General features: G+C 34.8%; 1 protein-coding gene and 1 long non-coding RNA gene across 3 annotated transcripts in view; one reads left to right on the top strand and one right to left on the bottom strand.

The window, feature by feature from the left end:
• The window catches only part of LOC142230027 (uncharacterized), a 29,524-nt gene extending 5,836 nt beyond the window's left edge, over positions 1-23,688 (top strand). The window contains exons 2-3 of the long non-coding RNA XR_012720558.1: positions 10,821-10,918; positions 23,460-23,688. This is a non-coding gene — a long non-coding RNA (uncharacterized LOC142230027). The remainder of the gene's footprint in view (positions 1-10,820; positions 10,919-23,459) is intronic.
• Positions 1-24,820, bottom strand: part of Tao (Serine/threonine-protein kinase Tao) — a 49,749-nt gene extending 24,929 nt beyond the window's left edge. Inside the window, exon 1 of one of the 2 annotated variants that reach the window (XM_075300633.1) lies at positions 24,481-24,820. The gene's annotated coding sequence lies outside the window, so the exon portion shown is untranslated. The remainder of the gene's footprint in view (positions 1-24,480) is intronic. The other variant, XM_075300632.1, reaches the window with a different exon arrangement.
• Between the last annotated feature and the right edge of the window lie 2,024 nt (positions 24,821-26,844).

Raw genomic sequence — 26,844 nt, 5'->3', positions numbered from 1 at the left:
AATGAGCTAATGGTAAATTGGCAAACATCTACAACAAATTTACAATGAGGTGTATTTGTTACAAAAATGTGTCACATATCGGCGGAAGTCATTGTTAATGTTTAAATTGACCTGTGTATGTAGAAACACTTATACTGGCAGCAAGGATTAGTTAAAAAAAAGAATTTTTCAATAGAAATATGTTGAAAAAAAAAAAACTAAAAGCTAAATGCCTTTTTCCCGCTAAAGGCCGGTATGCACCTCTAGCGAAATTTTCGGTAGCAAAAATTTATTTAAGTCTACAACAAAAAAACAGGGCTGTGTACACAAATTTTAAACCAGCTAATCGCTTTTAAAAATTGTTGATATATGTTCCAAATATTCCTTAAATAAATTGTTTATTATTTACAGACCTTTTAAAACTTTTACGCACACAAGGATTGTAATAAATTAAAAGTTTGCTGCCAAAATATGCTTTGACAACCCTGTTATTTCATTAGAGGTGCGTACCAGCTTACGAAATTGAACGCTACCGAAAATTTCGTTAGCATAAATAGCAATGCATTTCTTATGGGAATGGAATTTTTCGCTAGAGGTGCATACCGGCCTTAAACGACTTTAAAAAAGCCAGATCTAGCGGGAAAAAAACCAAATTCATAATGCTGAATTTCATACTTATAACCATCTTACATTCAGTTTGAATATCTTCTACACGCCTGCCTAGACAACAGGACAAAATATTCGAAATATCGATCAAATCCAATAAAAATTCGTCTTGACAGAATTCAAGTAGTAACATTTGCTGAAGAAAATAATGTGTACAAATTTCAAATTTACGAAGCTACAAAAATAACGACCCACAAATGAATCTTTTTTTATATTTTCTTTAAGTTTTGAACGAAAATACTAGATAAGAAAAAATATCTACTTTAAAATTCAATATCTCTACAAAATAACAATTAAAGTTAAAAAGTACACACAAAAAAAATAATTTTTGGATTCAATCACAAAATTAATTGACCCAATTATTTTTTAATTGAAATGTTGTCTTCAATCACACACAGAAAAAAATATCACCAAAATATTTCCAATTAAAAAGTTAATTGAAGTTGAAAATTTTTTCAATTAATAAATTAATTGATACAATTAACTTTTTAATCATGATAGAAACATTAAGTTAATTAAGTCAATGATTGAAATTTTTAAAATGTTTAATTAAAAAATTAATTGATACAATTAACTTTTTAATCAAATTCGGAAGACTAATTCAGTTAAAAAAAGTGCTGATTTTTTTTTAACTTTTTAATTAAAAATGTATTTCAAACAATCATTTGTTAATCCAAATAAAAACTCTAAGCCAATCTAACTAAGTAATTAAAAATAGTTACCTTTTTAAAAATAGTTACCTTAATAAATTAATTGCGTTTTGCAATCAACATCAATTAAATTTTTAATTGAATCAATTAAAAAATTAATTGAATTTTGCTGAAAAAATCAATTAATTTTTTAATCAAGAATTTTTTCTATGCCCAATTAAAACTGTGATTGATACTATCATTTTCGTGATTGAAGACATTTCAATTAAAAAATTAATTGGATCAATTAATTTGGTGATTGAATCAGAGGAAAAATTTTTTGTGTGCAGAAATGATTGCATCAATAACCAAAGTCAATTAAAAAATTATTTCATACTATTAATTATCGTGATTGATTTTTGTTTTAATTAGAAAATTAGTTGAAACAATTAAATTGTTAATTGAATATTTTTGAAAATTCAATTAATATTTTAATTGGAAATATTTTGGGGAAAATTTTTTCTGTATAGTGCATACATTGACAATAAAATTAAACCAAAATCATAAATCAAAGAAAGAGTTAAGAATATTAAGATGACAACTGTTTGTTTAACATAGTACAATAATACTTGAAATAATCATAAAAAATAAAGGAACTTAGAATATTATACATATTAAATTTATATGGATTTCGGATGTTTGACAAATTGTATGCATAATATTTTGTGTGGCCTTTCAATGGCATTTCCATATCAGAGAACGGCTGCGATCTACCGCAACCGACCAGCGTATTTAGTAAACACCAATATGTGCAATCTTAAAACACCAATTGGTAAAAAAAATGTCAACCACCAATATCCAATGTAACCGACGGCTGTCGGTGTTTGTTAGTATGAGTGTTGGTCTCTCGAAAACACCGTAGTAAAGCAATCACACAAATTGGTTACCCATATCTCAGCAGTTTGGTATTCTCTTATTTGGTACTCTCTCAATTCTCTTGAGCTAATGCCAACTGCTGGCAATTGTTGTTGTTGAGTGCAATCACACTTAAGTGCCACACTCGTTTTTTGTTTACCGAGCATTGTTACGATGTCGATTGGTTTAAGATTGCAAGACACTGCATACACAAAAAAAAATTGTTTTGTTCAATCACGAAATTAATTGATCCAATTAATTTTTAATTGAAATGTCTTCAATCACAGAAATTATAGTATCAATTAAAAAATTAATTGAAGGTCAATAAAAAGTTAATTGACCCAATTAAAAAATTAATTGATACTATTATTTTTGTGATTGATTTTTTTTCAATTAAAAAAATTGTTGAATCAATTAAATTTTTAATTGAATATTTTTTAAAACTCAATTAAAATTTTAATTGGAAAAAAATTCGTGAAATTTTTTTGTGTGTACGAACATTGTTATATACTAATGGTGTTTTAATTCCCGCATTTGTATCAATGTAAAAGATCGCATGGTAATTGGTGTCTTACTCACTGCCACCGACATTTTGTGGGTAAGATTGCAATACGAAAAAAAGCCATCGGTTGCAGTTCTCTGTTCCATATCTTACCAATAACTGACTTTCAATTCTATAGAATAACTGAATCACTTCTTATGAATTAAAGTGTCCACCAAAAATTGTATACATATTTCCAAACGCATGACTTATTAGACCAACATTACCCATGTTATGAAATGAATAATGATTACCATCTTAAAAATGGATTGTTTTCATGATTAAATGTTGGCTATGGCAGCAAAAAACAATAAAAAAAGAACAATCATTTAATATGCCATATGAATGTTTTCAAACGTATTTTTGTATTAAATTTAAAATGAATATTTTTTAGTTACTTTCACATAAATTAGGTACATGACAACGCGATAATAGGGAACGCATATAAGGGAATGGAGTACCTTTTATTCCTACTTCGTGTTATTTTATGTACAAAGAAAAACTGATTAAAAACAAAGAAGAAAATATTAGGAAACAAATCGTAAACACGTATGAACTCAGAAAGGGCTGACTAAGATTTCGCACTTGTCATTTTATTTCTGGACACTGGCATTAATACGTCAATTTTCTGCAAAATTTTGAGACATATGTGTGAATGTAGCTGTGAGTGATAATGCCACAAGTGGGTGGTAAATTTATGAAGCTCTGTTAACTAATTAACAGAGCTCTGAAAAAATGGTTTGTGTCCGTGCTAACTAAATTCGGAATGTATCTTCACGCACATCTTTCAAATAAGGTATGACCCAAATTTTTCCGGCTGTCGGTCTAGTTTCTACGTTAATAAATGTGAATTTTCGAACCGTTTTTTTTTACAAAACTGGCTATAAATCAAAAAGTGTTCGGTGTAAAGATTCTAAGTAACTGGTTGGAAATGTAGCCAATACTTCCACCTATCCGCTAAAGTTGCATTTAGGCAGATATCTCTGTCAGAACCGGAGTTATGCGCTAATGAATTGAATTGTATCCGTGAAATGTGGACTTTTGCATAGTAAACTATTATACTAATTTTTATTTAAAAGTTGTTTTTTCGGGTAGAATAAAACAGAAATGGTTTTAAACCGGTTATGGCAACATGGTTGTAGTGATTCGTTTGTTTGGAAAGTCATATTTTGCAAAGACAAAAACACGCGAATTTTTTAAAAAAATCTTTTTAAACCGGATATGGATATAAATCGAATGTATATGTAAAAAGCGCCTCAGACGGAAAGTATTTTATTTAACCTGGCTATGGATGCAAATGAATAAATATTTCTGCTTTTAACTACAATTTGGATATACAAAGCGCCGCAGGCGAAAATAACAAGAGCGCGATTTTTTTGAAAAAAATGTTTCAATTTTCGTAGTAAACCAGATATGAATATAAACCGGTTAATATCTACGGTTTTAGTGGTGATATCCGCCTAAATTTAACTATGACGGATAGGTAAAAATGTTAGCTACAAAATGGAATCAGTTAATTAGCACCATTATATCGAGTCGTTTTTGAGATGTTTTGTAAAAAAACCGGTTCCAAAAAAACACGTTTTCATCTGTATATCCGGAACGGATATATCGAATATATCGATTTATGCATAATTTGAAAGGGGTTATCATTAGCTTGCTATAGATGTATACTTCAAAGTAATCGGTTCATCAGCAACGGTTTTATTAACGATTATTTACTTACAGCCTATTTCTGATATCCGAACGAAAGCAATTGCGAACAAACGGTAGTCACTCACTTTCGTCTAGATTTGGGTTTCTCTAACTTCCTTTACTTCGTTCGCAAGGCTTACGTTACTGTCAAATGCTAGCATTAACAGATTTCAATTTATTCAATTTCCTGAAAAAGGCCCATACATTTTAAAAATTATTTCCATAAAATTCAATCTGGCATCGCCATTCATTTGGCAAACTTTTCCCGCATCTGATATTTGGTTTAGCTCATTATTAATTCTTTTAACAAATTAGCCCGTGTAGAGATATAAGGATTTGTATATCCATATTTCTGCATTAATTACAGTTCAGTTATCCTTTTAATGAGTATTTCATTCGAAATGTATGTGTTTGTTCGTGTTAGACTTTCTCTTAAACGGTCCCTATGGCGGTTATAAAGAAAAAATAGATCGATATAAATCACTTTTATCACATATTTGCATTTTAAAGCTTTAATAAATTTATCAATTATTAAGTTTTTCCTTATTTATGAAAGCCTTTTTCCACAAAACGAAAGGTCTTTACCAAGTGAGTGGTTTTGACTTTTCAGTTCGACAAAATGCAAACGTATCGAGTTAGAGAAACCCAATTTTAGAGGTTACGTTACGTCTTCGTTCGCATTAACTTTCGTTTAGATTCCCCTTAGAGAAACCAAAATCAGCTGATTTTCGTTTTGTATGCGAACGAACAGCAGAATTCGGATATCAGAAATAGGCTGTTAGACGAGTAATGTGTTAAACGAATAACGAATAATAACATCCTGGCGGCTTTAACCGGGTAACTGGTTACCATCTATGAAGTTTTGGAAGAATAGAATAAAATTTTATTGAGGCTTATTTTCTTTCTTTTACATAAGAATATTCTTTACAGAAGAATGTATTGTCTACTTAGAACCAGGGCTGTGGAGTCGGAGCCGGAGTCGGAGTCTTGGAGTCGGAGTCTGAAGATTTTGCTGGAGTCAGAGCAGGAGTCGTAGAAATTTGGCTCGACTCCGACTCCGGCGAAATAAAATTTGAAGAACACTTCATATTTTGTAACAAAAGAAATATTTCGACAAATTAGATTCCATTAGGGGTTTTAATCGAAAAACGTAAAACGAAGTACTGGATTTCAGGTCATTCACAGTATATTTTATGAGCGAAATTTAACGGTGATATAAAAAGTAGGTTTTACTAGAATATGGGCTGAATTTTATTATCCATTTTTATCATATTAAAATAACGATTTTTGACACTATCTCTTAATAAAAGTCCAATTTTAAGGCAATATAGCAGTAGAACCTAACGTTCTGAATTTTTATCAGGCATGTCGAGATCGAGGATGGATTATACCGGACAATTTTGTGATATAGCACCTACATATAAACTAATCTTCCGATTGGTTTAGGACGTTTTTCCCAGTCTACAATTTTCATAAGATTTGTCAGAAATGTTGAATTTAGAGTTATTTGAGACCCATAAATAAACGAAAATTTCCCGTCGGTCCAGATTTTGAGACAGCCCTACATATTTACTTGAGAAATATCCATAACTGATAGACCATTTATAAATCGATGTTTCACCATTTTACTTCTATAGAAACAATATTCGTAACTATCCAGCTATTCCTGTCATCTGTTGTCTGATAGTGGTTATTTAAAATTGCGCCGTCCTAATTTTTGACAGTTTATGTTTGTTTTATATATCCGACACATTACATTTTTTAACATCTATACTTTCTATCTGCCCAAAATTATTATTTTTGTTTATTTTTTCTTTTTTATATAGATTTATTTTTTATAAAATGCCTATATAGACCAATACCAGGATTTTACTTCTAAAACTTATGGAAGCCTAGTTATTTTTTGAAATCTTGTGTTTTTATAAATTGCCAGTAAAAAAAGAGCTTCCAAAAAAGTAGTTTGGATCCCCAATATGTGATCCGGAAGTAGTGCAAACTTGGATCATCTCCAATGAATTTTACATTTGATTGTCCTAGGACGGGAGTACTCCCATTGCTTTGGAAGTTGTGCCCTGGAATAAAGAAATAGAAAAAGCGAAACAAAAAAAAATTCAACCAATTTCACTTTTTTTCATTAATATTTTTTTATTATACTATTATTTTCCTATTTTCTCATTTTTTACAATTTGAAAAACTTTTTCGCTCCGACCAGTGGTTGAACCTGAACGCCTTAGCACACTCAGCCACAAACGCCATTGAACATAAAGCGTCAAAAGGTCAATTGAAATGTTTGTGATATGATCGTAATACGATACCAAGGAATAACATTCTAATTGCTTCTCGAGATGTTATTTATTAGTAACATATGAAGGAAAAAATAAGAAACGCAGGTTCAAATCTCACCAGCGGCAATTTTTTTTTATCAAATATTTTTCTAAAAAATAATTTTTTATGTTACGCATCGTTTTTATTTTTTATTTTCGGCATATATTTTCGTATAAATATATTTATATCCTGCGCCACACTGTGGAACAGGGTATTATAAGTTAGTGCATATGTTTGTAACACCCAGAAGGAGACGAGATAGACACATGGTGTCTTTGGCAATAATGCTCAGGGTAGGTCCCTGAGTCGATATAACCATGTCCGTCTGTCCGTCCGTCCGTCTGTCTGTGAACACATTTTTGTGATCAAACTCTAGGTCGCAATTTAAGTCCAATCGCCTTCAAATTTGGCACATGTTCCTAATTTGGGTCAGAATAGAACCCTATTGATTTTGGAAGAAATCGGCTCAGATTTAGATATAGCTCCCATATATATCTTTTGCCCGATATGCACTAATATGGACCCAGCAGCCAGTTTTATACCGATTTGCTTGAAATTTTGTACAAACATAACACTTAGTAGTATAGTCAAGTGTGCAAAATTTGATTGAAATCGGTTCAGATTTAGATATAGCTCCCATATATATCTTTCGCCCGATATGGACTAATATGGTCCCAAAAGCCAGAGTTGGTTGAAATTTTGCACAGAGAGTAGATTTAGCATTGTAGCTATGCGTGCCAAATTTGGTTGAAATCGATTCAGATTTAGATATAGCTCCCATATATATCTTTCGCCCGATATGCACTTATATGGACCCAGAAGCCAGAGTTTTATCCCGATTAGCTTGAAATTTTGCACAAGGAGTACAATTGGTAGTATAGTCATGTGTGCCAAATTTGATTGAAATCGGTTCAGATTTAGATATAGCTTCCATATATATTTTTCGCCCGATATGGACTTATATGGCTCCAGAAGCCAGATTTTTTGGCAATTTGCTTGAAATTTTGCACTAGGAATACAATTAGTAATATAGTCATGTGTGCCAAATTTGATTGAAATTGGTTCAGATTTAGATATAACTCCCATATATATGTTTTTCTGATTTCGACAAAAATGGTCAAAATACCAACATTTTCCTTGTTAAATCGCCACTGCTTAGTCGATAAGTTGTAAAAATGACTCTAATTTTCCTAAACTTCTAATACATATATATCGAGCGAAAAATTATAAATAAACTTTTGCGAAGTTTCCTTAAAATTGCTTCAGATTTAAATGTTTCCCATATTTTTTTGCTAAAATTGTGTTCCACCCTAGTGCATTGCCAACTTAAATTTTGAGTCTATAGATTTTGTAAAAGTCTATCAAATTCTGTCCAAATCGAGTGATATTTAAATGTATGTATTTGGGACAAACCTTTATATATAGCACCCAACACATTTGACGGATGTGATATGGTATCGAAAATTTAGATCTACAAAGTGGTGCAGGGTATAATATAGTCGGCCCCGCCCGACTTTAGACTTTCCTTACTTATTTTTCCATTAAAAATCAACAACAAAAAAAATAAATATTCTCTTAATTTGCAAAACCTTCTCAAAAGAACTTCCATGGAAGTGAAAAAGTCAAACGGCACATGTTCAAATCCTAGCGGGGATAAAATTTATTTTTTTTTTTATTATTTTATTTTTTTACTTTTTTTATTAATTTTCTATTTTTTTATTAATTTATTTAAGTGTCCAAAATTTGACCTTAAAATAACCTGATTGCGTACTTTCTAATACTTGTCCACAACGTAGAAAAAAATCATTGGGGCATCAAAAGATGCGCTTTAAAAGAAATGTTTGTGGACTTGTCCAAAAGGACTGCATCGGGAGTGGAAAAAATCATTGGGGGATCCCACGATGCGCTGTAGAAGAAATGTTTGTGGACTTGTCCAAAAGGACTGCATCTGAAGTTGAAAAAAATCGATGGGGTAGTCTGGGATGGGCTTTAAAAGAAATGTTTGTGGAGTCGAGCAAAATTGACTCGACTGCTTAGAACTATCTTCGTCTTATTCTAATACACGATGATGTGTGAGAAATGCTACTAGCATGATTAAAATGGATTATACACCCTCAAAAAAATCGCTTCTTTAACATACACAGTCTCACATAAATTTACGTACCTTTGAGGTTTTTACCTTATAACTAAACATGTTTCTTGTTGTTGTTTATAATCCAGACTAAAAAAATCTTCTTGAAAATTGACAAATACTTTGTTTTTCAAATTAATTTACAAAATCTAAAGCATATATATGCATATTATATTATATTTTATTAATTAAAGAAAATACAATTTCTTAAACCGTATGTAAACTTGTGTAAGACTGTGTATGTTCCAAAAATATTTTGCAGGAAGCACATATATTATTGGATACTGCCGAAACATTAATATGTTTGTTTTATGTGAACATATTATATGTTTGGAAGCATTTTGAGCCCAATAATATTATATGCTTGGAACAATTTTTCCCAAAGACGATTGTGCTCATTGCATAACATTTTCACTTCCACGAAATATTTTAGTTCTTGGCACCTTTTTCTGTAATACAAATAATGTTGAAGAAATTATTCACTTTTATAAATTTTTTAAATTTTACCTTTCGCCTGCACGGAGAATCGAACCGAGGACCATACAGTTTGTAAGCCAACACACTATCCACTGGACTACGTAGCTGTTATAGTCACCAGTAGATAATTATCGTTATAAGTTACATTTATATAGCATGTTTTGCAGCGCCCACGAGCCCATGCAAGCATAACATTATTTAACAGAAACATACATTTGTTGGCCACGTGGAGCAGTGGTTAGCATGTCTGCCTTGCATGCAAAGAGTTGTGTGTTCAATCCCTGCTCTGGCCGAACACTTTTTTTTTGTTTTAATTTACACATTTATATTTAACTATATTAAATTTTTATAATGAAACTTCGAAATGTGGGTTATTGGAGATTTATAGTCAGTAACAGTGCTTGATATAAATGAAATTAACTGATTTTTGTATAAAATATTATTTTTTATTGCAAAAATAACAATTTTGTAACAAAAAACTGTTTTTGGTACAAAACTTTAAAATTTGGAAGGAATTCAAAAACTTTAACAAAAGAAGAACGTGGAGTCGAATATAAACATACATAAATAATTTTATAATATAAACATAAATTTATTTAGGCGTGAACAGTTATTTACTAGCATTTAACACCATCGCTCTAAAATGACTTTTATTTTTCTTTAATAATTCATTTTAAAGAAAATAAACTTTTTAAATTGTTTTAACTGCAAAACTCGAACTTAATGCCCGCTTTTATATTTGAAGGTGTCCGTCAACTCCTCGTAGACTACTTATTAATAAAGAGGAACTAAACTTTGTTTTTATACATTTTACTGTGTAATTCTTCACTATTTCCTATCAAATTTTTGGTCTTATCATAAAACAGTTTTCCGAAACAACATATAAGCGGTTTCACAGAAATTATTCTCTTTTGATTCTTTCGCTGTGTTATGTTGAAATCATTCGTCAACTCTCCTGGTTTCCATCTCTATTTCTTTCTCTATACTCTCTCTGTCGCTTTGAATAAAATATCACAACATATGTATGTTTAGTCGATATTTGTAAATTTATATATGTTTGCATTCACACATATGATTTTTATGAAACATTCATGCCCCAAACATTATATATTCTAACATATTAACATAAATGTCCCAAACATTTAGTGTTAGTTTAGGAACATTGCATGTTTGCACTTAAATATATTGTGTTTTAAAATTGTGCCCGAAACACTTTTGTTTATATCGGAACATATGAAAAACATATTTTTCTAACAGTGTGCATGTGTATACTTGTATATGGTAACATAATTATATATATCACAGTTTGATGTTATAGTATTTAAAGTGGCTACAATTGAAGCGGTCGTTCAGGTACATTTTGAACGGTGGTATTTGATATCAAAAATTTTTTGTAATTTTTTTTTGTCTTGTATTTAGTTTAAAACTTATGCTAAATTATTTTCTTTTTTATGTGTTTTAGCCCCTGTGGGAGCCAGATGTTGTTTTTTTGTAGAGAGGAGGCAGATCGTGGATCGTTGAGTTGCTGAATATTTCGTTGAGGATTCCAACGGAGGAAAGGTAAGTTGGCTCAGCCCATATAGTTTGTTTTTCAATGCCATAGATTTCGTTCATTAGAATATTTTCGTGGTTTTGCAGTTTTTCGGAAAAAAGTTTTTGATGTCGAAGAGCGTATGTGCAAAATGGCTCAACTCCTGAGTTTTCATATATACATATATAAGTACTAGCGGACCCAGTTGCACTTTGTTGCAACCAACCAAAGAAGAAATGAAATATTATAGTTTATTTTATGAATATGAAATTTAATATTGTCAATCCAAAACATTTTGACATATAATGTTTTTCGTTGGCCCATTTGAAGCGAGTACAAACAAGCAATTTGGAGCTCCAACTCTTGAGCAGGCCCCGTATAGCTGTCCATGTGAAAAACACGGCTCCTCCAAATGTAATCCACATATTTGAAGCGTTTGCCCTTGCGCCTTATTGATGGACATGGCAAATGATAGACGCACTGGGAATTGCAAACGCTTAAATTCAAAGGCATATCTGTTGGAATCAGTGGAATACGTGGTATGAGCACAATTTCACCTTTCGCAGTTCCGGTCAATTTTGTGGCTTCAATTAAATTTGACATCAATTTTCGTACTGCTAATCTTGTGCCAGTACACAGTTTTGGTGCATTTAAATTTCGCAGTAAAATAATTGATGAGCCAACCTTTAAATTCAAACAATGCAGTGGCATACCAGGTGGTTCCAATGAATTTAAAAATTCAATGCGATAGTTTACTGCATCATCTGCATTCATTGCGATATCAACAGACTTATATGAAGTCACTGCACCCGGCAATTGGCAAATTGAATTTGAAAATTAATAGCATTAACGTGTAAATTTTTTGGTGCGAGTATTGAGCGTCCTCTCAACCAATTGTGATTCCTGTAATTTTGACCGATGATTGGGAACACACTTTCAATCAACCCTTCTGTTGATTGGAGGATGATACAAAAATTGGTCGGCAATGTCATTAATCCATTTGTAATATTGAGTCGAACTTTGCCATTTCCAATATCTAACAATTGCTTCCAGAACCTATCGGCAGATTGGTCGTTGTGCATTTGAACGCGCATATTTATGTCTAATGTCAATTTTTGCACATGTCGCCACAGAAAAGAAGTCTTTAAACATGCGTTGATCTCATACGTCGGTGTTGATCGTGGCACCACAGGTAATATTTGACGAAAATCGCCTGACAATACTATTAAAGCACCACCAAAAATGGCTTGGTTCTGACGTAGATCTTGCATTGTACGGTTTAATGTTTCCAGTGATTTTTTGAGTCATTGTACATTCATCCAATAAAATAATTGCTGCTTGTTGCACCAAATGAAGTCATTTGAAATGCCCCATTATATTATTGAATGTGAGACATTCCAGCAGTTTCACCCTGAAATTTGGCCGCATCACAATGTGGACATCTCACTGTCGTTTCACCAATAATAGCATGTTCACTATAATCATTTTCACTATTGTAAACGAAAGCAGCATATTCCATATTTTGCACAGCACGACGTGAAGTTCGTGTCGTTCGTCTCGATGTTGGTTTTAATGGAGTTGAATATTGCAGATGTATGACGACGTGCGTTTCGTAATAGTTGAATTTGGTTCTGTTGTGAGCGTTCCTCAACACTTTGTATTCTGCTTTGATTAAACCTATAGGTAGAATTACGCGTACGTCGACCTATATTTGATCTTCGCGTTGGTGGCATTTTTTCTTGAGCAATGACAATTGAAACCACTTTTTAGATATTAAATATTTGCCAATATTTACGAAACTCCAAAAAATCACATTTGTATGTTGTCAATCAAATTTAAAAAATTAAATTTGATTGACAACATACAAATAATTAGGATTAAAAAACAGCCTAATTGTATGCTACACAAAACGTATTCAGCCACCTGTAATTTTGTTTACTCGTATCCAAGCAATGCTGTATAACAAAACAAAAATTGTTTCCATTCATATAAAATTTATATGAAAACGGGTAATGTTTAGAAAAATCGCCATATCTCGGCGAACCGAAAATACTTTTAAATTTTTGTTGTTTAATAACAATCCTTACTGCGTCTTCTACAAAACGTATTTAGCCACCTTGTATAGGAGCAGTTTTGTTTGCAAGGGTAAGTATTTGTTGTTAAATAGAAATGAAAAAGACCCAGCTATTCCTTTTGCTTTTTGTAGTGTTTTCTTCCATGCGAGTTGAATTTCAATAGATTGTCAAAAGATACTCCTAAGTATTTGAAAGATGTTTTGAATGGTATTTCAATTCCATCTAGGAAGGCGGCTTGTGTCTTACTTTCTGGGACAACATTTTTCGGACATTTTCCGGACGCGTTTCGGATGCAAATGGCTTCGGATTTTGCAGCGTTAATCTTGATGCCCCACGTTTTATTTAAATTGCTGATAATGTTCAGGTGGTTTGACGCGTTATGTAAGGCTTGGCTTGGTGATTTATGATGCGAGTATATTATGCAGTCATCAGTATATAAAATGGTTTTGGAATAGTTAGTAGTATATGGGAAATCGTGAAGGAAGAGGTTAAACAGGAATGGAGCAAGAACACTTCCCTGTGGTACCCCACTACTAATCATTCCTGTTGAAGACGACGTGTCTTGTACAGAGACTAGAAATTTTCGTGCTGATAAATAGCTCATGATTAACTTGATGAGATAAGGATCGATACCAAGGCCTGTCAATTTATATAGAATTCCTTTATGGCAAACAGAGTCAAATGCCTTTTCTATATGCAAAGAGATTGCCACTGTGCAAGTTTGGTATCGTAGTCCTGCAATGTCATTGTGAAATTTTAGTAGAGCATGTTGGGTTGAGTGTTTTCGTTTAAATCCAAATTGAAAGTTTGATATAGGATCTATAATAAGCTCCTTTTCGATTTTATCTTTCACTAATTGTTCTACTACTATCCCAACATTGGACAGTAAAGAAATTGGACGAAAATCAGTAGTTGTCATAGCGACTTGCTTCTTTTTAATGTGTATGATTTTTGTCTTTTTCCAATCTGTTGGAAAATACCCGTTGTTGATGCAGTGATTGTATATTAACGTAAATAGCTTTATTGTTGAATCTGGAAATTTCTCAATGAAGAAGTTTGAAATTCCATCGATACCACTGGATTTGTTATTATTCATCGCATTAATAACCTCTTTAACCTTTTCAGGACTTGGGAAGTGGTAGTCATCCGGATTGTCAAGAGAGCGAAAATGTTGATCAAAAGTGTACATATGTTCTGGAATGGATTCTACGCAAGATGTCACCTTATTGTCCAAAAATTGTTATTCAACAGACGAACGGAACGGACGTGTTTTTTTAATAGCGGATAAAATCATCGTAACAAGTACCTACTACGAATTTCAAGTGTGGTGGGATATTAGGCCACCATGCAGTGAAATTCAAAGACATCCACTGGGTTGATAACTTCAGGGCCCAGTGGACGGGTATCGACTGGAGTTATAAATTTGGGCAATGACCAAGAGTTAGGCCCACTTAGTCGACCTGTAGACCGGTCGCAGGTGGCGACAATTTGACAAGTCGAACCTTTTCCAAGGTAACGGCATCAACAGGAGGTAATCCCTCACGAAAGAGATTCAAGGAACGTAGAAATGCTTTGTTTATCCTAAAGAAATTAGGATCAGTCGACCCAAGCACGTTGTCGGCTAAACAAAGCGATTCCTTAAAATGGGCTCAAGGAATTCTTGAGGCTGGAAAAAGGGAACGATCACCGGATGAGCTGCCATCCTCCAAAAGGGATCGACGATCGTTTGCCTCAGTTGCTAAAGATAGCCTTGTGATGGCTATCATAAATAAAGGAGCATTGGACGGTATGGTTCCATAGCAAAAAGGGGGGAAATTGAGAATGCTTTGTCTGGCGTCTACTCACAGGTGCTGGAAAAGTTTCCCGGCCCAGATCCTCGACACCAAGAGGCTGGTTGGTATCAAGGACGATTTAAGCTAGTCGCATTTGAGAACCAGAGGTCTATAGAATGTTTTAAAGCTGCTCTGATACTAATTGGTGAAGTTTGGGAAAGAGCTGCTCTAGAGTTAGTCGAGAAGAAAGACATACCGGCTCGACCAAGAGCACATGCGTGGATACCTGCAAACCCTCCTGACCCTGAATCTATTTTAAATAGACTGAAACAATGCAATCCAGATCTTCCAACAGCTGATTGGAAGGTTGGCCGTTTGGATGAAGTGGATGGGCCAAGACGGCATGCAGTGTTTATTTTGAACACTAGTCTTTGCCACATCTAGCAAAGTCTCAGGGCCGTGTATGTTATGGCTTTCATTATATCCAAATGAAGGTGTATAAAAACGATCAGCTAAAGGATTCAGAAATGGACAAGCCTCTGTCTGAATCAGAAGTAAGCGGATCCTCTTGCGAAGTCGAGGGAGATACCAAAGTTGAAGGCATGGATAGATAGCGTATGCGTGAGGAGGCTTCTACTGCCTCAGAACTCACCAAAGTTGAACCTATGGTTATTGCGAGAGTCACCGATATCTCTGAAGAGGACACTCTTGATGACACTGTCGTTGCCAGTTTAGAAATAGCCAAATGCAAATATTGGGTATCTTCGGTCTATATGGGACATAACAGGGAGATGCCTCCATGTGCCGTTAAGACCTTAGTGAGGAGTCACTGAAAACAAAGACGAAACTCATTATGGGATGCGATGCGAATGCGCATCATAGTATATGGGGAAGTAGTGATACTAATGCAAGGGGAGAGTCGCTAATAGTTTATTTTGCGTACTAATCTGGTAGTTTGCAACAAGGGAGATGCCCCAACCTTTGTCACTAAAAACAGGCAAGAGGTTTTGGACATCACCTTGGCCTCGCAAGAACTGAATGAAATGATATCTGAGTGGCATGTTTTAAGTGAACACAGCTTCTCAGATCATCGCTACATCAGTTTCAAATTTGATGTTCATACCACCAAGACCATATTTCCGCCAAATGTTTGGAAAGCTGACTAGAATAGGTATAGGGAATCGTTCAATATGATGATACAGGAAATACCAGAGACAAATATGAGCACTGTGCAAGTTATCGAACACGCAGTGGAGAGGATTACTAAGGCCTTCAACATTTCACTGAAAGCTGCATGCCCTAAAGGGAAGCCAAGGGGGAAAAATCGACCACCATGGTGGTCTACGGAGTTAGGTAATATGAGGAAATCGTGCAGGAAGCTCTTTAACAAAGCAAAGTCAACCAGAGCTCCTGTGGATTGGGACGCTTACAAGAAGAATCTGAGAGGATACAAGCGAGAACTGAGAAAGGCTCAGCATAACTCTTGGAATGATTACTGCAGCAGCATTGAGAATACGTCCGAGGCTTCCAGACTACGGAAGGTGCTAGCATCCACGAGCTCCGCTCCAGGTTTCATTAAAACATCGGAGGGCAATTGGACAACGTCCAGTGAGGAGACGCTGGAGGTACTATTGGACACACATTTTCCCGGAAATCAGACGGTTGAACCATGCACTGGCGGTGCCACAGTGGCTCAGCGGTCGTTTCCTATCGAGGAAATTGTATCAGAATCTAGAATAAAATGGGCGTTAAATAGCTTTGGATCATTCAAATCCCCCGGACCTGATGGAATTACTCCGGCGGAGTTAAAAGCGGTGGCTGACAGAATTATCCCCTGGTTGTCGGCGATATATATAGGATGTATCAACTTAGCATATATTCCACGAAAGTGGAGAGAATCAAAAGTCGTTTTCATACCTAAAGCGGGAAAAGCCTCTCACTCGAATGCGAAGGATTTCCGACCAATCAGCTTATCATCATTCCTACTTAAGACTCTGGAGAGGATGATAGATATTTATCTTAGAACTAGCGTCGATTCAAGTTTGCTCTCGAAACGACAACATGCATACTCGAAAGGCAGGTCTACTGAGACTGCATTACATGAACTAGTCAGCTTTATTGAAAGCTCACTATCTGTCAAAGAATACACAATCGTGGCATTTCTTGACATCGAAGGGGCGTTCAATAACGTCCATCCGAGCTCGATATTAAATGAACTGACAACTCTGAATGTTGATCCAGGTATACTTAGGCTGTTAGGCGAACTTCTAAGGAAGAGACGCATTTCAGCCACACTAGGACAAGCAAGCATACAAAGGTATGTGAACAGAGGCACTCCTCAAGGAGGAGTTCTATCACCTCTTCTTTGGAATGTTGCTATACACGATCTTCTGGTTTCCCAAGAAAAAGAAAGGATACAAGTGGTGGCATACGCAGATGATGTGGCGCTAGCAGTCAGGGAAAATTCCCATCAACAGTTAGAGATATTATACAGAGAGCCCTCCGGATGACTGAGAAATGGGCGAAAGATAATGGTCTTGGGGTAAATCCTGCAAAGACAGAACTAGTCATGTACTGCAAAGATCGCAAAACTCCCACGGTTAGGCTCATTTCCTTAGGGGGTACTGAAATTCCATTTAGGGAGTGTGCAAAATACCTTGGCGTTATTTTGGACAGGAAGCTGAACTTTAAGCTTAATATTGAAGAAAGGGCGAGGAAAGCAACGGTAGCTTTATACTCGTGCAAAAAGGCAATAGGGAAAAAGTGGGGACTAAAACCAAAAATTGTACATTGGCTATACACGGCAATGGTTAGACCTATAATGCTATATGGTGTTGTAGTCTGGTGGCCGGCATTTCACCAGCCGACAAGTTTAGACAAAGTTCAGCGTATGCTTGTGTATCTCAGGTGCATTCAGCAAGACAGGAACAAACTCCCTTAATGTCATATTGCATCTATTGCCTTTAGACATTTTGGCCAAACAGTCAGCTGCAACAACGGCTGTGCGGTTGCGCGAGCTATCGCTGTGGTCGGAAAAAAGTTACGGTCACAGTTCGGTCCTCAAAATAATGGCAGATGTGCCTAACGTAGTGGATTAGACTTTGGCGAGTCCACTTTTCGACAAAAAGTTTGAGACTCTAATTCCCAACAGTGAGGCGTGGTGTACACAGACCCCGGGGAATAAAAGATATATAGATTTCTACACTGATGGCTCCAAATTGGATGGCCAAGTGGGTTTCGGAGTATATTCTAAAGATCTGGAACTTCGAATAGCGAAAAGATTACCTGATCACTGTAGTGTTTTTCAGGCTGAAATATTAGCAATAAGAGAAGTGGTGAATTGGCTGAGAAGTAATGCTCCAAGCAATATTGGCATTAATATATACTCAGACAGTCAACCTGCAATAAAATCCTTGGACTCTGTGTTCCTCAACTCGAAAACGGCCATCGACTGCCGCAAATCTCTCAATGAGATGGCTGAGCAGCACAATATTCACCTAATATGGGTGCCTGGCCACAGGAACATACCGGGGAACTACGAACCAGATGAGCTAGCAAGGCTAGGAACTACCTTACATATTCCAGGGGAACTAGAATCTGTTGGTGTGCCTCTGGCTACCTGCAAGCTCTTACTGCGTGAGAAGGCTGTCATGATGGCAAATGTTCGATGGGAGAATTGTAAGGGTTGTAACGACACCAAGCAAATATGGGCCCATTTAAACTTAAACCGCACACTAGATATGCTAGTGTTCTCGAGACGCCAGATATCACTCCTGATATCTGCTATAACGGGTCGCTGCCTGATAGGCGATTTTGCAAAAACTATTGGTGCGAAGTATAATGACTATTGTATGAGCTGTCATGATGCGGAGGAAAAGGAATCAATAAACCACCTCTTGTGTGAGTGTCCTGCATTTTGTGTAAGGCGTAAGCAAATTTTAGGGGCATATAGCTTCAGATTACTGGCGGACCTGGAAAACGTTAACTTAAGCAGTCTGTTAATGTTTTTGGAACAATCTGGTTGGTTCAACAGAAGAAAATAATCGAGAAGGTTCAACGGTTAAAACTAGAAGTGCCCATATGTAATAGGTACTTTTAGTTAATGTGGTATCACAATGGACTGAATACTCTAAGTGAGCCTGAATCTTAATCGGGCTGCCACTTTAACCTAACCTAACCTAACCTATTGTCCAGATCAGGTACTGAATTTAATGGAATGGTTTCACGAAATATTGATGAATAAAAGTTTTTGAATTGATCTGCTATTTCACTGCTGCTTGTAATTATTGTGCCATTGGTACATAGTTGATTGCAAAAAGGAATTTTATTTTTACCAGATATACTATAAATATCTTTAAACGCTGAAGGACCTGATTTTATGTTAGCCAGTTTATTTCCAAACTTTTGAGCGCTTTCCAATGCTATTGTTTCTTTTAAAATTATCTTTAAAAGTTGAATTTGCTTAGATATAATCTTATACTGGCTACTAAGTCTGTTCCCATGCCTGTAAAATATCTTCTTAAGCTCTTTTTGCCACTGATATTTGATTTTTAGTATTTTTTTAGCTTTCTCCGACAGGGGAGGTTTGCCATCTTTGATGACTGTTTTGGCAGAATGATTATTATGTACATTGGTGAAAGCACTATTGAACTGTGTTATGAGAGAATCAATCTCTTGATTATTGAGATTAATTGAGTGTTCTGGAGTAATTTGGCGCGTCACGCCATCCAAATCGTTGCGAAAATTATCCCAATTCGTATTTTTGTATGAAATAAAAGTTCGCGGTGAAACCATTATAATATCTGAACAAATTTTTAATTTCAGCAAAAGTGGAAAATGATCTGAAAAGGTTGAAAGGGATGAGATTTCGAAGTTACTACTGATTCTGTCAATGAAGTTAGCACTTATTAAAAAGTGATCCAGGAAGGATTGCCCGTTTGGATAAGATGGTGAAGTATCACATAGGCGAGTAATATCTATACTGTTATCATCTAGCCATTTCGACAGAGTTTTACCATTCGGGTTATCTGCACTATGACCCCATACCATGTTTCTTGCGTTGAAGTCACAGCCTAGAACAAATCCATCATAATTACCACATAGTTGTAGTAATTTCTGAAGATCGGAATTCAGAGAGTGTATGTTGATGTTACATGGAATGTAAAATGATCCAACTAAGTACCTTCTGTTTCCGTTGTTGGACGATGATTCAATTTGCACTAAACATGATTTGATTCCAACACTATTAAGAGTCGTGCGGACGTATTTGTATGAGGTTTTTATGGCAATAGCAATCCCTAACGCCGAATTGTCATGAATGAAATAGTAACCTTCAAGTTTTGGTCTCATGTTCCTCCGGAGACAACACTCCTGTATGAATCCAAAGTCGATGTTTTTGTTTTGTAGAATTTTTTGTAATTCAATTTGTCTACTTTTATCGATCAGAGATCGGACATTGAAAGTCAAAAAGTTTAATGATCTATGGTCTATAGCCATATTGTGTTTTAACTTTGTTGAAAAGACGCAAAAATTCGGTTTTTGCATCAGCTTTTGGCATATTTTGAAATTCTTTCATAAAAATACATATCTCCTGCTCTAGGGTCAGTTCTTGGGGCTCCAAGAAGTAGTTGGCTAGTTTCAGGAAGTCTTCAACAAAACTTGGTTTATTTTGTTTGCCACTCTCTTCCGAAGTGTCTGGTTTGAAAGGACTAGCAAATGATTTGCTTTAGGTTCTGACGGAGTAATTCAGAGCTCTTTCTACATAGTTAGCTGCAATCGCTTTTTGTTCCAACGCTGCATGTAACCGTTCTTTCTTAGCAGCAACATACTTTCTGTAAGCAGGGCAACCTCTCCAATTAGCTGGGTGTCCTGGTTTAATGCAGTTTTTACAATATGGTTCTGACGTGTCAGATCTCTGCCTTAGACATTCACCCGGTCCGTGATTATTTTCACACTTCTACACATCTGTATGACGAATTGCAGTTGCGGGCACTTTGACCCCAACGTTGACACCTACGGCATTGAATCTCAGTGTGTATCCCAAACAATTACTTGGTTTTGAAGACCTGTGATATGAGATACGTCACCAATTTTCTTCCCCGGAAGCAAAGTTGCCAAGAAAAGAGAAGTGTCAGTATTATTTTTGATTGAAGTAGCGGTTTTAAATTTACTTACGTCTGCAACTGTTAGTGGTACCCTTTTATTAAGTTCCTCTTTAATCATGTTGATATCTGTATCTGGATATAAACCTCTTATCACCACTGAATCCGTTTTGAATTCCTTAGGGTAAATGAGTATGAATGGATATTTTTTGCCTTCAAATGTTCCATCATTGGCGCATGTACATTTGGATCAGCAAAGTACAGTTTGCTCTTGTTTTTATTCACGTTCTTGATATTAAATGTAAATTCAGGAACTGTGGTTTTCAATGTTTCTACCAACGTTTTAATGTTGACGTTGTATACAAATATAGGTGGACACCATTTTATTCGTGTTTCAGTTTCATTATTCTCATTTTTGTTTGATTTTTTGTTGTCTTTAACAATCGGTTTTGATGTTGGTGGATTGGAGCTCTGAATATCAATATCTGTCAAGACACTTAAAATACCGAATTGGTTTTCGTCTTTAGTGTTATGATTTGTTACACTTTTCGATAAGGAGGAAATATCTATATTGATGGGCGAAATAATATTTTCTATGCGTTGTCTTTTGCGGTCATTAGTAATGGGTGTTGTTTTTGTTTGCATGGCTAATTTGCCAATTGTTGTTGAAGATGTTTTAAGTTGAGATGTTGTGGGCACCTCCTCCTCTACTACATCGCAGTCCATGTCAGGCGGCAAAGAACCAGGCACCTTCATTGCATAGAATTGCAATTTGATGCCCGAAAATGTCAACTTTGTAATTTAATAATAGATGTAAGAACAATTATTTTGAGAAAAAATACGTCTTGTTGTTTACGTTGTTGCCAGATCTCCTCCAAGTTTTGGAAGAAATCTGAGAGGTATAGCTAAACTAGAGTTTAGCCCCTAGAGGCAGTACAAAATCCAATTTCAGGATCAAAGAGATTTCAAATTAAAAAATATGAGCAATAATAATTGCCAGAATTCCTCCTCAATCATTCATTCACAATATGAAAAGAAAAACTGACCTTGATTATGCACTATTTTCTACCGGCAATTGAATGAGTAACATCTTTGATTTTTTTGTATATTTCTTTATATCAATAAAAGCGTATTTCTTGTATGATTACAAACTAAGAACAAGTATCTCGACGACTTTTACAACTTACTAAATGATGACTGATGATTGGTTGAGCCGAATACTCGTAAGTTGTTTCATGTTTTTTGCGTTTCTTGAACTTTTCTTCTTGACTGAGACTTCTTTATTTCGGGTGTGTTAAAGCAGTCACGATTAGCAGTTCAAGCAAGAATACATTTTCGATAATATTAAATTATGAAGCTCCACCATTGCAAAAATGGAGCTTCATTTAATACTATTCCAAATGAGCCTACCAATTCAACATTTTTTTAAAGAAATAAGAAAAAAAAAACAACCATTTTTGGTTTTGCAAAATGACGTCGCTGAATTTGTCGTAGTGGTGCTTGTTGGATTTGCAGACTTTGTTTTTTGTTTCTTGTATTTTTATTTTGCAAAGTGCAATACTCTCGCATAGTGTCTATTGGCGAGAGAAATTCAGCGTTGCCATAGTTGTAAGTATTGCAAACAAAATAAATGGAAGTTAAAGAGAAAAGTAATCTTTAAGAATTTCCAGATTTATAAAACATATGATGTAGAAAAATTGCCAAATAAATGACTTTAATATGAATAAATTTTGCTAAAATCGTATAGCAGATACAGCCTCCACATATATGTATTCCCCGAGTTGGACAATTTTGGTCACAAATCAGAACTGATCGTTTTAGGTATTTTGTTTTAGCCCAAAAGGTATAATAACTGGCCGAATTTAACCTCTCTTTGCTTGTTTGGAAAGCAGAATACATTGAGGACACAATGTTATGAGATTATTTTGAAATATTTGAAGATTAAAGGTGGGTATTAAATTCGAGTCAAGCCGCTAAAATCGCAATTTTTACACGATTATTTTTATTTTAAAGAATATAAACTTTAAAAAAAGATGATATTCCCCCATCAAGTTATATTAAATTTTCAATCAAAGACTTATAATTTAAACCTTTTTCTGATTTATTATTGATATTAGCGGCTAAACTCGAACTTAGTCTCACCTTAAGCCAAGACAAAGGTTTTTGGTGGCAAGAAACTGCCTATTACTTGTGAAATTCTGCAAATTAAAAATAAGCCAGCAGTATTGATCAAACTATCAAAAGTATCGCTACTATTAATTTTTTATTTCATTATTTTTTCGTTTTCGGCATTATGTATTTGTTGAATGTTGAAGGATGCAAATGCATTTTAATGGTGGATTTTGCATAGGCGACAAATGAATGAAGTTATGTAAAATTGTATCCTTTATGACTTCGCACAAGATTGAGGATAATATAACTTTTCATAATCTTTATTTGAGATCTAGATAACATGTATAACCAAAGAACGTAGAGAGGTTAAAATTCGTAAAAATCACGCTATAGCTTCGTCTTAACTGAATACATCTACCGTTTTGTCTTAATTATTATTTTGTATGTCAATGTTTTCATCGACGAGTTAATTTTGAAATCTGATTAATTCTTCTTTTCATTTACTTTTAGATATCCATATGACGCTGCTACAAAAAGCAATTGCGTTTTTGGACGACGTAGAGATTCTTGGTGATAATAACTCTTCATAATGATACTTTTATATTTGTACAAATGTTGTAAGATTCAGTCTTTTGACTGGTATCGAGGTTCTCCTCATTGAAAAATTTTTGTTCAAAAATCCACCCAATAATCACTCATTAAATATTTATGGGTTTTGTTTCCCAAATGAATTCTCTTAGGACAGGTTTTTCTTTCATTCTTGTCATAAGAAACATTTCTAAAACTTACAGGAGGTCTCCCATATAACAGATGTTCGATTTTTTCGTGCACTCTAAGACTTCCATTTGTCCATAGTACACATGTCCCTTTCCATGCAAAAGAAAGGCATGAAATGTAATATATATAGAGTTCGTTTTACAAAATTTTATTTTTTCCTAAAAGATCGTAAAAATATACATTTATATGGAGAAAACGAAGATTTACGTTTTCGCAATGTAAAAACCAACTCTTTTCCCCGATGGTAAATATTAACCGATATGGCAACTGTAGCATGTGGCAACACTACTTACCGCCCTATTTTGACAAATGCACTATTATGTGATTTTTTTTGTTTTTTTTTTCTTTTTTGCTTTCATTGATACACAATTTTGGTGAATAAATACGTCACGTTGAACTTTATGTGCATTTCCAATTGCAAAAATGAGATAAATCTTAACTCAATGGGTATATTAAAAAGCGAAATAAAAACACAGAAGTACTCCAAAGAAATGTATATTTTCCTCGTACGACACGACACAACATCCGATTTTCTATTTTCACCTCTTGCAACCCCCTGAAACCAAATATCCACGACGAACAAATAGAAAACACATACAAAAAATACCCTTTGACACCTTGACAAAATAGTTGCTGGCACCAGCGAAAAATCGAACTTTTCAATATTTTTGTATGTGTCTCATGTCTGCTAAGGAATATTGATTCAGCATGAAAAACTCTATCTTGAATGTGGGGAAGCTTTTATATAACTTACATTGCATTAAACGGTTAATTCGATATGATTAAAAACCAATTATGTACGATGACTTTAAAATCAATTTATATATTGTGAATGTTGGTTCTTATTGTAACACTGCAAGATGCGATTTTTTCACAGTAGACAAAACATGGAAGACTTTTTCAGACGTCGCGACTGGTTCTTTTACGAAACGTTCGCGAAAGTTTTTCACTATTTAAATGATATTTATGTATTTTTTTGTATTCTTTTGGCAAACTAGCACAAAAATTAACTGATTTTTTTATTTTTCAGGCAACTTGCACTCTCTGACGGCAAGACTTCCATTTATTTTATTAACTTAGCGTTGCCATCTCGAAATACCTGAGATTATAATTTAGTAGACCTATAACGCCAGATTGACCGAAATAGAATAACAGAGCTGTATCGTTTCCAGAGTAGCCACTCTAATATACCTTTGTGCAAACCCCATGATGAAATAGTAAGGTAGATAATATGCAAAAAAGTAAAGTAGTACTACGTTCACACTGGACACGAAATCTATTTAGAACCAAATTCTCTTTACAAATCTCAAGTGTTCGGACTGTCAAAATAACGAGATTTCGTAGATTTGAGGATTTAACAGCTGTTTATAAATATATCAATACAAACACAAACCCGTATGTGGACACGCACACACACATTCATCTTCGTAAAAAAGTATTATGGCCGTAATCCTCCCAAATCTCAGTAGATTTGCAATAGGCAATTTTTAGCTGGCTCGTAGAGGATTTCAACAAAATCTCTTTCAAAATCCCCTATTCTGCCTTGTACAACTGTGGCTAAACTCAAACCTTATACCGACCTTTAGTACTAAAATTGCGCTTTTGCAACTCTGCCCCAACCGTGCCAGCATTTCAAAGTTCCATTTCATCCTCATCGCTACCACAGACTCTTCAATGTCACTACAACAATCGCCAACTGTGATGGGGGGAGCATATCAAAAAGTACAAAATGTACATGAAAGTATTTTGCCATCACTATTGGTAGAAGAGCCATTTAAAATTTTGTGAAACGCCAAGCTTATTATAGTTTATTTATGGGCTTTACAGACTATCAGTTATTCCGGACGGAATGTCGGTATTTGTAAATTATCTTACAGTGTGTCGGATCGATACGACTTGTCGGCGATGACTAAATACTCGGTAAATGTGTTATCGATCCCATAAACACGCAGCAGTATCGATTATGTCTTCGGACTTAACTTAAGCGGACCTTAGACGGTCGGATAAACACTACGACAGAGGTTCGCCTATTTGTTGTGTGTTCGTTCAAGCTTTACCCTCACACTGCACGAACACTTATAGTAACAACATGAAGAAATAAGAAGAAGCATAAACACAAACAATGAAGATGGACTAAAGGGTAGAGGTGTGCACTTGACACGAAATTGTCGTGACTCACAAAAATTTTCGTGACTCACGCGTGAGTCGTGAGTCACGCTCATGGCACCAGCGTGAGTGTGCGTGAGTGTGATTAACAAACCAAAATGTCGTGCGTGAGCGTGAGTCACGAAAATATTATCTTCGTGAGTAAAGATTTACGCTCACGAAAATAATCCTGCTCACCAATAAAAAACGCTTAAGAGTTAAATTCATTTACAATTTTAGTGACACCTGGGATGTTAAGAGTGTAATAATGCTCTCGATTTTAATAATGCTCATGTTTTCAGACGCGTCGCTAAGGTAAATTACTCAAAAAATTGTTCGTGAGTCACCCCTGCCAACATTTTTTGAATTTGGGGGCGCTTCTGAGAATCCCCACTACGTCGAAAACAATCATATACGACATCAAAAACTCGTCGGAAAAGCGCCGTCACTATTGAGAAGTTGTACCACGCCAAGTTACTACGAAAAAGTTTCTCATCAGTGCAATTATTAGGTGCCTATTTAGATCAATTTCGAAGGACGCCAATAAGAACCCCTGCAAACTATCAGAAAAAGTGCATTTTAAGGTAATTGTAGAAGAATCATTGTGGTCAAGTAAAACACGATTGTGTAGATGTTTATTAATTTGATTAAACATTTATAATTTCCTATAAATATAACATTTTTCGGTTTATCTCATCACATTTAACATAATTTTTTGCATTAATAAAAGAATGATGTTGAGTTTTAAGTAGCAAGTTACATATTGCAGCGCGTATCAGTCAGTTTGTTTATTTTCGATGGAGACAGCGTGCATGGAAAAATATTTGAAAAACGATCACTTTATTCTATTTGGAAAGTCGAAAATTGTTCACCATATACCTTTCACAATTTTAAGCGTAATATCTATGTTTTCAGAACTTTATTTTCGTTTTTATTTAAATAATATATAACAAGCTGGTTGCGCTTGGCGTTT

The sequence above is a fragment of the Haematobia irritans genome, chromosome 3 (genome assembly GCF_050003625.1).
Source record: "Haematobia irritans isolate KBUSLIRL chromosome 3, ASM5000362v1, whole genome shotgun sequence".
In the NCBI taxonomy this organism is placed as follows: Eukaryota; Metazoa; Arthropoda; class Insecta; order Diptera; family Muscidae; genus Haematobia; species Haematobia irritans.
The sequence above is the reverse complement of the archived record's forward strand: the minus strand, read 5'-3'. Positions and strand labels throughout refer to the sequence as shown.